Raw genomic sequence first — 14,203 nt, 5'->3', positions numbered from 1 at the left:
TAACAAATGCCATTTTTTATAATGAAAAAAATCTATTTTTGGTTTGTTCCAAGAGAAAAAAAAACAAAAATAGACTTGCCCCAAAAATATCCCAAAATGTTCAGATATTTTAGGTTTGCTAAGAAAAACATTAAAAAAGGATACCCAAGCATCTCTCCCTGGCCCCTCCCCCCACACACCTACACAAACACACACACACACAAATACACACACAAATACACACACACAAAAACACATACATACTCCCATAAACAAATACACACACACACACACACACAAACATACACACACTCCCACACACAAATACACCCACACCCACAGAAACACACACACCCACACACAAATACACCCACACCCACAGAAACACACACACCCACACAGATACACCCACACACCCTCCACACACCCACACACACACCCTCCACACACCCACACAAATACACACACACACACACCCTCCACACACCCACACAAACACACACACCCACACAAACACACACACACACTCCCACACACCCACACAAACACACACAAACCCACACACACACACCCTCCACACACCCACACAAACACACACACTCCCACACACAAACACACACAGACCCTCCACACACCCACACAAACACCCCACACACAAATACACACACACCCCTCCACACACCCACACAAACACACACACTCCCACACACAAATATACAGACACACCCTCCACACATCCACACAAACACACACCCACCCTCCACACACCCTCACAAAAACACACACACAAATACACACACACACACACACACACACACACACACTCCCACACACACAAATACTCCCACACACCCTCCACACACCCACACAAACACACACTCCACACACAAATACACACACACACACCCTCCACACACAAATACACACACACACACCCTCCACACACCCACACACACACTCACACACACCCACACACACACACACACTCCCACACACAAATACACACACACCCTCCACACACCCACACAAACACACACACATTCCCACACACCCACACAAACACACACACACACTCCCATACACAAATACACACACACACAAAAACACACACACACACTCACACACACAAATACACACACACTCCCATACACAAATACACACACACTCCACACACACACACAAACACTGCCACACACAAATACACACACATACCCTCCACACACCCACACAAACACACACTCCCACACACAAATACACACACATACACAGACACACACATTCATTCTCTCTCTCTCTGCTTTTTCAGATTCTGAGGCCTCCCTGAGCACCTCTGCTTCTCTCACTCCCTCCCAACAACCTGGAGCCTCCCCAGGCTGGGCTGAGCCAAGTCCTGACAAGATTCCCCCTCCTCCCTCCCTCAAATAGCCTGGACCAGGGCCTCCCAGCTCCCACTTACCGCTTCTCTGTAGAAGGGGACAGGAACAATTCCAGTCACTCCTGCCCTGCCACGCTCTTGTAGATGAAGCAGAGCATTTTGAACCTTCTCCTGCTTTTGACTGGGAGCCAGTGCAGTTGGTGTAGTACTGGTGTTGTGTGGCCAGCTGCTGTGGCCCCTAGTGGCTATATTCTATATATATATATATATATATATATATATATATATATATATATATATATAGTGGCCCCTATATTCTGTAGAAGCTGGAAGTGCTTCAGACGAGGTGTGAGATGTCTTGTACTAACTGAGCCCCTTTTTGTGTCAATACTGTGTAATGTCTTTATCGGTTCTCTACCATTTTCCTAAGATACAAGTGCGGGGTTTGTGCCCTTGAGCTGAGCTCTGTCTGATCTTGGCCTTTGGGCTGACACTGAGAACCTGTACAAAACTGATGGTGGGGGGAGGAAGGTTAATGCCCTGCCAACTGACCCCGGCATGAAAAGTTACCACCATGGCCAAAGCAGAAGGAGTAAGAATAGCAGTATCTTACAGATTACCAATTACATGCTGTCAAACAAGGGATTAGTTATGGATGGTTGATCATATTTCATAGAATGTAAAGTTGAAATATTGCTGTTAAATGATTTTCGATCTACTCTGATTTTTTTTCAAGACTTCTGTACCTATGGATAAAGGTCAACAGAAAAGCTGTAGGTGAGACCTTTATCAGTAACCATGATTGGTATTTAGGCTTTGTACGTATTTATTTCATTATCTATGTAGTGATCTGCAGTAGGCCTGTACAACAAGCCCTTTCCCCATAGAACTTATCCGTGGAAGGGGGTATCCCAAGCTGAGGATGTGCACCCAGTCTCCAGCAGAGTACTCCAACCAGCAAACCACAGCTCCTAAAAAAGGACACTGCCAATGCATTTCAGAAGCCTCTCGGAGGCCAATGTACTAAGGTGTGAAGGTCTTTGCAATACATGCAAAGCACCCCGAGTTGCACAGAAACCCTGGCATTTCGGTCTTCTGCGGAAACATTCATAAAATGCCCCCCAGCACCCCAGGCACATAATAAACTCACAAGGGTAGTCTGTGACACTCATACATTTACAAAAATTCTGAGTTAATGAATATCATGCAAAGCTAGTCACGAACTCAGAATTCAGAAAAAAAACAATAAGCAAAGACATCGTCGAGGGTGAATTTTTGCAAATGAGATAACTACAGCTCATTGAGGAGCTTATCTTTTTGTGAAGCTGTCTATGAAAAAAGAACATGGGTAACTTTCTACCAAGAGTCCCAGTGGAAAAGCTGCAACCTTCCTGCAATACTTGGCACTTCTTAGTACATTGGTCTTTTTAACTGAAGGGGGCTCTACAAACCCAGATTAGCATTGGCCACGACAGAGCTCTAGAAATGCAGGTACGCGCGAGCATTTTGTCCAGGAGAATCCCCTGAGTATATCTAGCCCACAATATTCAGGTTAAACAAGCCTCCTCTCCATCAGAGCCAGTCGGGCCTGGGCATGCCATGGAGTGGATACCCCCTGACCCAAAACGGGAAGGAAGATGGTGGTGCCCTCTGCCAGGTGCACCTTGAAGGAGGCTTCACCTCCGGTCCTTGGACCATTGAGGGCAAACTGAGCCACCCGGGCAAGCTTTCTGGGAAGGATGGGCAACAGAGACTGCCAAGGGAAGAAGGCCTGGGGGAAAAGACAAAAGAAAATAAACACAAAAAGCGAAACAACTTACTGTGTACGTCTTTAAAAAATAAGAAACATACAATCCTCCCCTGCCGGCTCACTAACCACATAAACCATTCATCTTTGGCTGCTTCCCTACAGGATGCACAGGGTGAGAGGAGCCTGGTCCAGGGAGTGGCTCTCTCTGAAGGGGTCCCTGGTCTACAAAATTTCCCTGCGTTCCCCTCTGCCTCTCCTTCCGAGTAATCGCGCCTAAAATGACTTACAGCTGACCTGCTCAGAAAGCTTAGCGCAGCGTTGTCACTGAAAGAAAAACCTGGAGGAATCCAAAGGTTTGCAGGGCATAAACAGAGGCTTCTGTGAACATGTTCTGCTCCGTTTCAGGTGGGTGAAGGCTTGCAACTTTAACTTCACTCACTATCCCAGGAAAAAAAATAGATATTTCCTTGCATACATTACAGGAGTTATTGTACGGAATTACCAGTTTGCTATGTATTTAGGTGTCTTTAATTAACATATGACCTGTAATATTTGCTAGGGCAGGGGTAGCCGGCTCTTAGCCTCAAGAGCCTTAACCATTGTTCCCTCTAAGATAGATGGAAGAGCACTGGTACCCCTTCTCCCCTTCAGGTGTGCTCTAGCCATCCTGTGGCTGAAGCCCTGCAAAGTTTAATCCACGGGAAGGCTGGAGCACACCTGATGGGAGAAAGGTGTCTCCGTTCTCCCGCGTACCTTAGAGGGAAGGTTGACTGTACGAGTCTATGATAACTAAAATATGTAATTAACTTTGATTTTTAGATCAAGATATGTGCAAAACCAGCTCATGGTGAGGATTGCCTGGAATGCCCTTCCGGAGGAAGCGGTGAAGACTAAAACTGTGAAGGATTTCAAAGGGGCATGGGACAAACACTGTGGATCCCAAAAAGGCTAGAGGATGGGAATAAATAAAAAAGCGTAACCAGTATGGAATGGCAGTTACTACCCTTAACAGAAACATGGGGGTGACCTGCACGGAGCGGCAGTTACTACCCTTAACAGAAACATGGAGGTAACCTGCACGGAGCGGCAGTTACTACCCTTAACAGAAACATGGGGGGAACCTGCACGGAGCGGCAGTTACTACCCTTAACAGAAACATGGGGGTAACCTGCACGGAGCGGCAGTTACTGCCCTTAACAGAAACATGGGGGGAACCTGCACGGAGCGGCAGTTACTACCCTTAACAGAAACATGGGGGTACCCTGCACGGAGCGGCAGTTACTGCCCTTAACAGAAACATGGGGAAACCTGCACGGAGCAGCAGTTACTACTCTTAACAGAAACATGGGGGTAACCTGCAAGGAGCGGCAGTTACTACTCTTAACAGAAACATGGGGAAACCTGCACGGAGCAGCAGTTACTACTCTTAACAGAAACATGGGGGTACCCTGCACGGAGAGGCAGTTACTACCCTTAACAGAAACATGGGGGTGACCTGCACGGAGCGGCAGTTACTACTCTTAACAGAAACATGGGGAAACCTGCACGGAGCGGCAGTTACTGCCCTTAACAGAAACATGGGGAAACCTGCACGGAGCAGCAGTTACTACTCTTAACAGAAACATGGAGGTAACCTGCACGGAGAGGCAGTTACTGCCCTTAACAGAAACGAGGGGGTAACCTGCACAGAGCGGCAGTGACTACCTTGGGAACCCTGCTGGGCAGACTAGATGGACCATTTTAGTCTTTTTCTGCCGTCATTACTATGTTACATTATAGACATCCTCAAGGTCATGTGTTGGTCTTAATACCTGCATAAATTTACTTTAGTAAACAAAATGGATTCCATCTAGAAATCTGGTTCTGAGAAAACCCCACACATAATGTTTCAGTGATTTGCTGTCTGTATGGGACTTTATATCCCATAGAAGGAGGAGTTGGATTGGTCATTGCTGGCTCCTCTAGCAAACAAATCCCTGGCTACATGGAAGATTTGAGTCAAGATCTGAATGGGAGGTAGAGCTTGTGTATCCAGACATGTCAGTCAGGAAGGAGGCAAAAAAGATGCTTTTACTAACTAGCTTATGTGTGTGTGTATCATGAAAAACACCTTTCACGCAGAGCAGGAGAGGCTGTTTAATTATGCATCGTATTAGTGCGGAGATCCGTAAAGAAGCAGATTTCCTCCTGAATATACAGAAATCTTAATGCCTGGGTTATAGTTTCAGCTGTGTAGGCAGATGAGACCTCCGTGAACATCAGCTCACAAGTGTTCTGCTCCCTTTAGGAAATGGAACTGGTGTATTTTATTTTTAATTTTGCTTTCACTTAAAAAAAACCAAAACAGAATGGATTGAAAGCTGGGGACATGGATTTTTTTTTTTTACTTCCAACCATTAAAATGTAGGCAAGTGATGTGTTTAGGATTTCATTGGTGCCATTGTTTAGAATAATTCTTGAATTAAAAACAAGACGACTATTCACGTGGTCTTGAGCTACTAAATATGGAAACATAGAACATGACGACAGAGACTTCCTGGCGCAATTTCTTAGATCACAGTTCATCACCAGCTTTCCCTCACTTCTTTCCATCGGGTCCTAGAAGACTTCTTTTGATTTCTAAGACGTATCTCTTATGCCTGTTAATGCCTGAGAGACAATGGAATATGAGGGCCTTGAGGCACCTCACCCTCTCTCATCTTCAGAGGATCTCCAGCCCATGGCCAGTGTAACCCACTGTGCAAACCGTGCACCTGCACAGGGCACCAGCTCAAGGCAGGCAGTGGCAGCACGGGGGCCATAGGCAGATCCTAACCCACCAGTGGCCACAGTCAGAAAGAGGCTGCAGACAGTTGAAGTCAAGAAGAAGCCCAGGGTCACTGGTGGACCCCACACCATTGGTGGCCAAAGTCAGAAAGAGGCTGTGGAGCTACTGACACAGCCCAGCCCACCTGAAGTCAAGAGTAGGCCCTGGGGCCACAGGTGCATCCCAACCTGCCAGCAGCCTGAGTGAGGAAGAGGCCACAGGACCACCCTCTCTGTACTGCCCCCAATGGAAAAATAGAGGAAGAGGCCCAAGTGTTGCGACCGTCGCTGCTCGATGTCTCCACTCCGCCCTCCTCACCTCTGTGGCGATTCCCTCTTGCTCACATGGCAGGTTGGCTGCCGTGGCGTCTCTCTGCCGTCTTCCTCCAGCGTCCCCGGAGCGGCTCAACGCTGTGATCTGCCATGATTCACAAGGGCCTAAGGGCGCGCGCGCACAGCGCGGCCCCGACTGATGAACCAGCAATGGCGCGAACCTCAGGGGCGTCCCCCTGAGGTGACGTCATCAGTACCGGATATATAAGGTCTTAGAAATTGCTAACTAATCGAGTTAGCAAAGAGTTAAATAGGAGTTGGTTACGGACCAGTTTTGCTCTCTCCAAGCTACTCTGCCTCCTCGGACTTATCAGGGGTACCCGCTCCTCGGGGGCCTCGCTCTCTCTTTGTTTTTCAGGTCACAGTCAGGAACCGGCACTCGCTCCTCAAGGGCCCATGTTCCCGGACTGGTTGCTGAATACTCTTTCTGCCTGGAAGTCATCGCTGCCTACTACACCAGTCAGTTATCTTATCTCTCTTAGAGCTTTCCCTGGAGCCAGGTACTCGCTCCTCGAGGGCCTAACCTATTCCAGCACCCGGACTACTTCTAGAGTCTGTTGTGTGAGTGTTACCATCAAGTCTCTGTTCCTGAACTCTGCATACCCTGCCTACTCACTATATTTTCAGTTTCTCTATAGCTCAGTTATCCAGGATCACTGTTCCAGTACCTGAGGGTCTACAGCCCTGCCGGGCACTTCCAGCTCACTACTGCCACCTCTGGTGGTTCAATATACTGCTTAATAAAAGAACTAGTGTGTGTTTGTCTCCATACTCTGAGCCTGACCGGTGGTCCCTCTCGGAATCTTCCCCCAGGGTCGTGGTCATCTGCCACCAGCCCAAGGATCCACCCACAGCTACCTCAAACACCAACACCAAGTGAGAGAGAGGGAATGTGAGCATGTGTGTGTGAGCATGTGTATACCAGAGAGGGAAGCTTGTGTGTGTGAGAGAGAGCATGTGTGTACTTGTGTGTGTGAAAGAGCATATGTGTGTGTGTGTGTGTGTGTGTGTGTGAGCATGTGTGTGTGAAAGAGCATATGTCTGTGTGTGTGTGTGTGTGTGTGTGTGAGAGAGAGCATGTGTGTATGAAAGAGAGGCAGCATATGTTGTGTGAGCATATGTATGTATGTGTGTGAACATGTGTCTATGAGAGAGGAGCACGTGTGTGTTTGTGAAAGAGCATGTGTGCATGAGAAGGAATGTGTGTATATGTAAGAACATAAGAACATAAGAAATTGCCATGCTGGGTCAGACCAAGGGTCCATCAAGCCCAGCATCCTGTTTCCAACAGAGGCCAAAACCAGGCCACAAGAACCTGGCAATTACCCAAACACCAAGAAGAACCCATGCTACTGATGCAATCAATAGCAGTGGCTATTCCCTAAGTATAATTGATTAATGGCCATTAATGGACTTCTCCTCCAAAAACTTATCCAAACCTTTTTTTAACCCAGCTACACTAACCACATCCTCTGGCAACAAATTCCAGAGCTTTATTGTGCGTTGAGTAAAAAAGAATTTTCTCCGATTAGTCTTAAATGTGCTACTTGCTAACTTCATGGAATGCCCCCTAGTCCTTCTATTATTCGAAAGTGTAAATAACCGAGTCACATCTACTCGTTCAAGACCTCTCATGATCTTAAAGACCTCCATCATATCCCCCCTCAGCCGTCTCTTCTCCAAGCTGAACAGCTCATGTGTATGAGCGAGAGGCAGTATGTATTGTGTGAGCGTGTGTGTGTGTGTGTGTGTGTAGATTTGGTGGGAGTTGTATTTGTATGTTATATTTTCCCTTCACCAATTTTTAGCTTACTTATAAATTACTTTTATGGTACTTTTTGTTTATTTATTGTATCAGTATTTACCTACATATTACTGTTTTTATATTATCTCTTTTGTTTACCTCATGTAGCCCATCCCAGTGCTCTGGTTAGCTGGAGCACACATTCGATGCAGGACTTGGTCCCTGACTCACTCTCCCCTCCCTGGAATGGATGCTTCCAATGGAAGGAAGATTTAATCTCCGAGACCCATGATGTATTCATGGAACAGCTCCAAGAAGATGCTTGACGCATGGTATAGTGTTCCAAAATCAAGTCTTTGCTAAACAGTTCCAATGAAATAATTGCAGGGTGGTACAGTCTTTAAGCATGCGGGATTCACCAGCAGGCACTGAGATGTAACAAGGGGCTTACTGATCCTGCTGCGACACCCTACTGGGATCATTTCACTCCTAGTCTTTTGGGTTTTACGCTTCCTTTGGCTGATGCTGGGCTCCCTGCCTCCCGAGGAGCCTTGCTGGTACCCAATTCTCCAATGCTTGAATCTCTCTTCTCCCCCTCTGCTTCCTTCTTCTGGACCCCTTTGAACTCCTCGATCACTGGATACAAGGCACTGGATGGGCAGATCTCTCCATACATCTCATCACCTCTGGACAGGCACCTGACACTCACTTCTCACTGGGACCTGTGGAGATAATCATTCAACCTGAACTCCAATCTGTGTCTTTCCTCCCTCACGGAAGGATGAACCCAGGTAAAAGCTTTATTCCCTCGGAGCAGGGATGGAACCAAAAGGAGCAGTAAGTGTTGGCTAAGGATCAGAAGCCCCTCCACAGGGAACCATCTGCATGACCCTCTCTACTCACGATATGACTCTGGAGCCACCGGGGACAAAAGGCAGGTTCTTCACCGATATGAGAGGCTGGGCTTCTCTTCCTCTCAGCTCCAACCCTTTGAACCAGAATGTTCTTGTACTTCTCTAACCCACGCCTAGACTACACCACTGTGACCACTTGTACAAGGGCGTGAAGTAGCATAACGGTTTGGTCCACGCACTACTCTTGCAACCTCAATATGTCCTCCACTTGGAGAAGCATAGAACCAGTGTAGAGACCATAGGTCCCTTTTCACTTGCTTAGAGCTTTGCATGTGAAGTGAAAAGAAACAATTTGAATAAATAAATACACATATATACAGTAGATATTAACATAACTCTGTAACGGTCTCTGTGTTAGATAGATTTCTTGCACATTTATCTACTTGTGTACATATGTGTACCTACACATTTAGACCCATCATGAAAATTCATATCAGAGCAGGTTCATTTAAAATGTTGTCCGGGATTAGGATGCAGCTCCAAACGTTTGCTGGCTCTTGTCTAACCCAGAGACAGGATTTACTTGTGAAGCTAAGGCAAATCTGCCAGCCTGGGCCATCGCACATTTTGGTATTTTACTGAAAAATCCATGCACCATATATTGGACACATGGTAACCTGGGGGGCGCATTACGCCTCACTGGTCCTGCAAACATTTAACTAATTCTAAACATAATTTGGGATACACAAACTGTGATTCACTGCTCTTCCAAAGGATGATCCACAGCCTTTTTTTTTTTTTTTTGTTAGGAGAAGGACTGCTATTCTACCCTTCATTCTTGGGTCCTGTTCTGCCTAATTCAGAGTGGTTCTTAGGTCATCTCTATCACAGACAGGCATGGATCACCTTGCACCATGAAACCCATCCCCGTGGGTCGCAAACACAGACCACAATAGTTAACAATTTTCGACATCTGATTGGAAAATCCTTTAAGTGGTGATATCTTCTCTGGCACCAGCTGTCTGTATAATTCTCATAATGGAGCAGGGAGAAATGTCAGTCAGCAGAATACTGAGGGCTCATAAAATCCTCCTTCACCAGTCCTAGAAAATAAGGCTCTTAAGATGTAATTGACAGCCGAGGGAGCCAAGCACATTTTTAAAATGGAATGGAAAAATAAAAGCCTTATCATGTTCTACAGCGACAGACAAACAGACAAATAAGTGTAGGAGATGCCTTCCTCAATACACAGTTTATTGCTGTACATGTGCCACGCGTAAGGGCCTCAGGCATTCTCTGGCACTGGAGATTAATGTAAAACCTTTTAGGATTGACTTTTGACGCCATTTTATAGGAAAAAGCTGGTAAGTTAACTCACAGCCTTCAATATCACATGATAAAAATCAACTCCTTTAACATTTTTGACCCAGCGCATCCTCCTGCTCTGTTCTAGGACTTCCAGCTTAGTCAGGGGCTAGGAACTGGTACCCTGAGCTTCCATTCTGGGACTGCCTGGAAATTCTTCTCCTATTCTAAACACCCCCCCCCCCCCCCCCCCTTATCTTAGCTCACTTGTCACAGTAACAGTCCTTGGTCGGGGACCGTGCACCAGGGCTCCCTCCAAAGCCACGACGTCATGGACCCTACATGCGACTAGGAGGCGTCTCCGTTGCAACATCCCCAGCCCCTGCCAAGCTGGGGAGCGGAAGACCTCGGGTGGGAACCGAAGCCAGGCACTCCCGGGTCAGAAATTGAACTCTGCACAGCACCGTCACAAAGCCACCATCTTCCCATTTTAACCAGTGAGAAAGAGCCCAGTTCTTTTTACAGGTGTAAGAGACACCTCCAGGCAGGAGAGCCATGTGCACTGCAGAAATAGCACTAGGGACGATTTCTCTCTGCTGGATGTGGCCTGCAAGAGACCTGCAGAAGGCAAGAATTGGGTTTACCGAACGAATATCAGCTGTTGTAAAATGGGATCTTCGGCCACCAGACAGTGTGTTTTCAAATGCCCAAGAAGTTACTTGCAATGATCCAAATAAAGAGGTTTGGAACCCACAGGAGGCAGCTCCCACCTGAATTCTCCATTTTTGGGTTCCTCTCTCATCAGGTCAGGTCAGCAGTGCAATCTAGAAAGAGCCATTCAGCGAAATAAAATTATTTTTAAAGAAATAAATACAAAGAACCATCCATTCGTACCACTGAGCCGAAGAAAAACCACAAAGGACAGGAAACAGCAATCCAGAAGAGCAATATGAATCAGAAATTTAAAAAAAAATGCACCATTGTGTTTTGCCCCTTTCCAGAGTAAAGGTTGGGCCAAGGCGACAGGGGCGAGGGTCCTCTGTCCACCTGGGGGCAGAGAGGGGGCCTCCTCCTCCTGCTGCTCCTGGGGGCAGAGCATGAGCACGACTGGATGAGGCTGAAAAAGGAAAAAAAAACCCAAGGAGAGTCCCAGCAGAGAAATCAAAGTTTCGCGTGCAAAGGAGAAAAGACGGCAGCGCATAGAGCTGCACCTGCGAGGGGAGGGCAGGGGGTTTCTCTTGCCGTCCGGGGCAAAACATCAGGGAATGCACGAGGCACATCATGGGCCCTTCAGTGATGGGGGTCCGTGTTCGGAAAATGCGCAGTTCCTATATTTTTCGTGGATTTTTAGCCAAATTTAGGGACCTAAGTTTACAGCCAAAATGTACACCTGTGGTCCATTTGCCTAGATCCAGGTGCCCATATAACTTGCCCAGGGCTGCAAATCAGCGCTTAATCCCTAACGTGTTTCCCCGTTTCTAATTCCGCCCCAAACGTAGAGAGCTAAGGCCTTGGCACACCCTTCACTTTTCACAGAGGTGGGAAAGGAGGCTCTAGGGCCAGTTTTCTCGTCCCCGTCCTGGTTCTGGAGGAAGGTGGGTGTGTGAAGCCGATTTTATCCTGGCGACCGAGCTGCCTCTGCTTGCCATGCTTAGCTCTCAGGTCCTGAGCACCAGCACACAATGTTACCCATTTGTACATGGCACCCAGAGCATTTCCCTTAGGCTTCCTAGATGAATGTGGGCTTTTGAGAAGAAAAGAAAGTGGTGATGGTCCGTGCTGAACTCCAGATGTACCATTTGTTTATACACAGCATGATTACCTCCCTGTTGGTTTCCCATGAGCTGGGTGTTGCGGTCTCTACCGCTTCCCTCCTGTTAGGGCCCAAACCCGCCTACCTCCGCTTCAGGGATCACCGCGTTCCACCCGCTCCGGACCCCGGGGGCTTCTCTCAGTCCACGTGGCGGCCGCCATTACGTGCCTGCTTCCCGTCAGTCTCGCGCGGGCGCGAGGACGCCCGTCTTGAGCGCCCAGCTCCCGGAAGCCTGGCCCCGCCCGCGCTGCTGACGTCACGCCCAAGTCCCGATATAACCGGCGCTCAAACTCTCTCTCATCGCCTTGCAACGAGGTTCACAACTCCGTAGTTGTTCTTAGTTGCGTTCCTGGTGATCTCCACGTTGCCTGCTTCTGACTCCGGTTTGCTTCTGACTCCACTTCAGCCTGATGCCTGCCTCCGACTCCGGTTTGCCTCTGACTCCGCTTCAGCCTGCTGCCTGCCTCCGACTCCGGTTTGCCTCTGACTCCGCTTCAGCCTGCTGCCTGCCTCTGACTCCGGCCTGCTTCCGACTCCGCTTCAGCCTACAGCCTGCTTCAGACTCCGGTTTGCTACAGACTCCGCAGCCGCCCGCTGCCCTGCCTTCAGCCGGCCCTCGGCCCTGTACAGCCGGTCCCCTGCCTTCCGGATACCTTGGACTTCCTATCCTTTGTGCTTGCTCTGGTCCCAGTCTACGCCTATCTCAGCCTCTGGACTTTCTGTCTCAGTTCCAAGTCCCGAGGACCCGGGACCCTACGGGCTCCTCCCGGGGGGTCCCTGGTTCCTGGGTGAACACCTCCTGCTTGTGGCTCCGCCCCCCGGCCAACCCTGTCTCCCTAGGTAGGCCGGCCCAAGGGTCCACTATCTCTCCAGCAGTGTCCAACTGCAACACTGGGAACATGTAGATGAAGAGCTGAACAGCCAGCCACCTGGTCTGCTTATTTTCTCCTCTTGACCTCATCTTGTATTGACATGCTCAGCATGCTAAGACCATGATGCGGAAAATATAAGATCTGCAACAAAATGGACACACTTGAAGGAGTAGAGAGAATGAAAAGTGATTTAAGAAGGCTTGAAGAGTGATCAAATATTTAGCAGCTGGGGTTCAGAGACGCTGGGCATGGCTCAAATGTTCCAGGTTCTTGTGGTCAGTCAGTACGATGAACTTGTGTTGTGCACCCTCTAACTAAGGGCGCCATTCTTCAAGAGCTAATTTTATGGCAAGTAGCTAGCAATCTCCAATACAATATTTCTGTTCCGCAGATGAGAACTTGAACTAACATGAGACTGTAGAGCCGGAAGCAGTACGTTGGCTCAGAACTGCCCCAGCCCCGATCGCGGAGACATCCACTTCCACTTGAAAAGGACGATTCGGGTCTGAGTGGTATAGACAAGATCCCGCCTGGAAGGCTTCTTTAAGGAGGTGGAAGGCTGCGATGGCTTCCAGTGTCCAATTTCGAGTGTCTTGGCCCTTACGGGTCAATGCTGTCAGAGGAGCAGCCAAGGTGGAATAGTGTGGAATAAAATGGCGATAGTAATTTAGAAATCCCAGGAAGTGCTGGAGGGCCTTAAGACCCATAGGTTGCGGCCAATCCCGGATTCCTTTCAACTTGGCAGGGTCCATCAAGAATCCTCGTTGGGAGATAATGAATCTGAGGAAAGGCAGACTGGATTTCTTGAATAAGCACTTATACAATTTTGCGAATAAATGTAGGATGGTGCGGACATCAGTGCAGTGTGTGGCCAAATCCTTAGAAAAGACAAGGATATCGTCCAAGTATGCCACAACCTTAGTATACAGCAAATCTCTGAAAATTTTGTTCATCATTCATTGGAAAACTGCGGGCACATTACAGAGACCAAAGGGCATCACCAGGTATTCGTAATGCCTATCCCGGGTGTTAAGGGCGGTCTTCCAAATATCGTCGGGACGGATCTATACCAAGTTATACGCACTGCGTAAATCCAGCTTCGTGAATATAGATGCTCCATGTGAGCGATCGAATAGTTCCAAGATCAACAGCAAAGGGTACTTGTCTTTTCGGGTGATGGAGTTTAGGCCATGATAGTCAATATATGACCTGAGCGATCCTTCCTTCTTGGTCACAAAAAAGAATCCTGCCCTGGCAGGAGAAGTAGAGGGGCGGATAAATCCCTTAGCAAGGTTTTCTTGGATGTACTCCGTCATAGCCTTTGTCTCTGGGAGAGACAGAGGCATTCACGGAGCGGGATGCCAGTGGTTGGT

This window comes from Rhinatrema bivittatum, chromosome 8 (assembly GCF_901001135.1).
Source record: "Rhinatrema bivittatum chromosome 8, aRhiBiv1.1, whole genome shotgun sequence".
Classification (NCBI taxonomy): Eukaryota; Metazoa; Chordata; class Amphibia; order Gymnophiona; family Rhinatrematidae; genus Rhinatrema; species Rhinatrema bivittatum.
Note: the sequence above shows the minus strand (reverse complement) of the source record.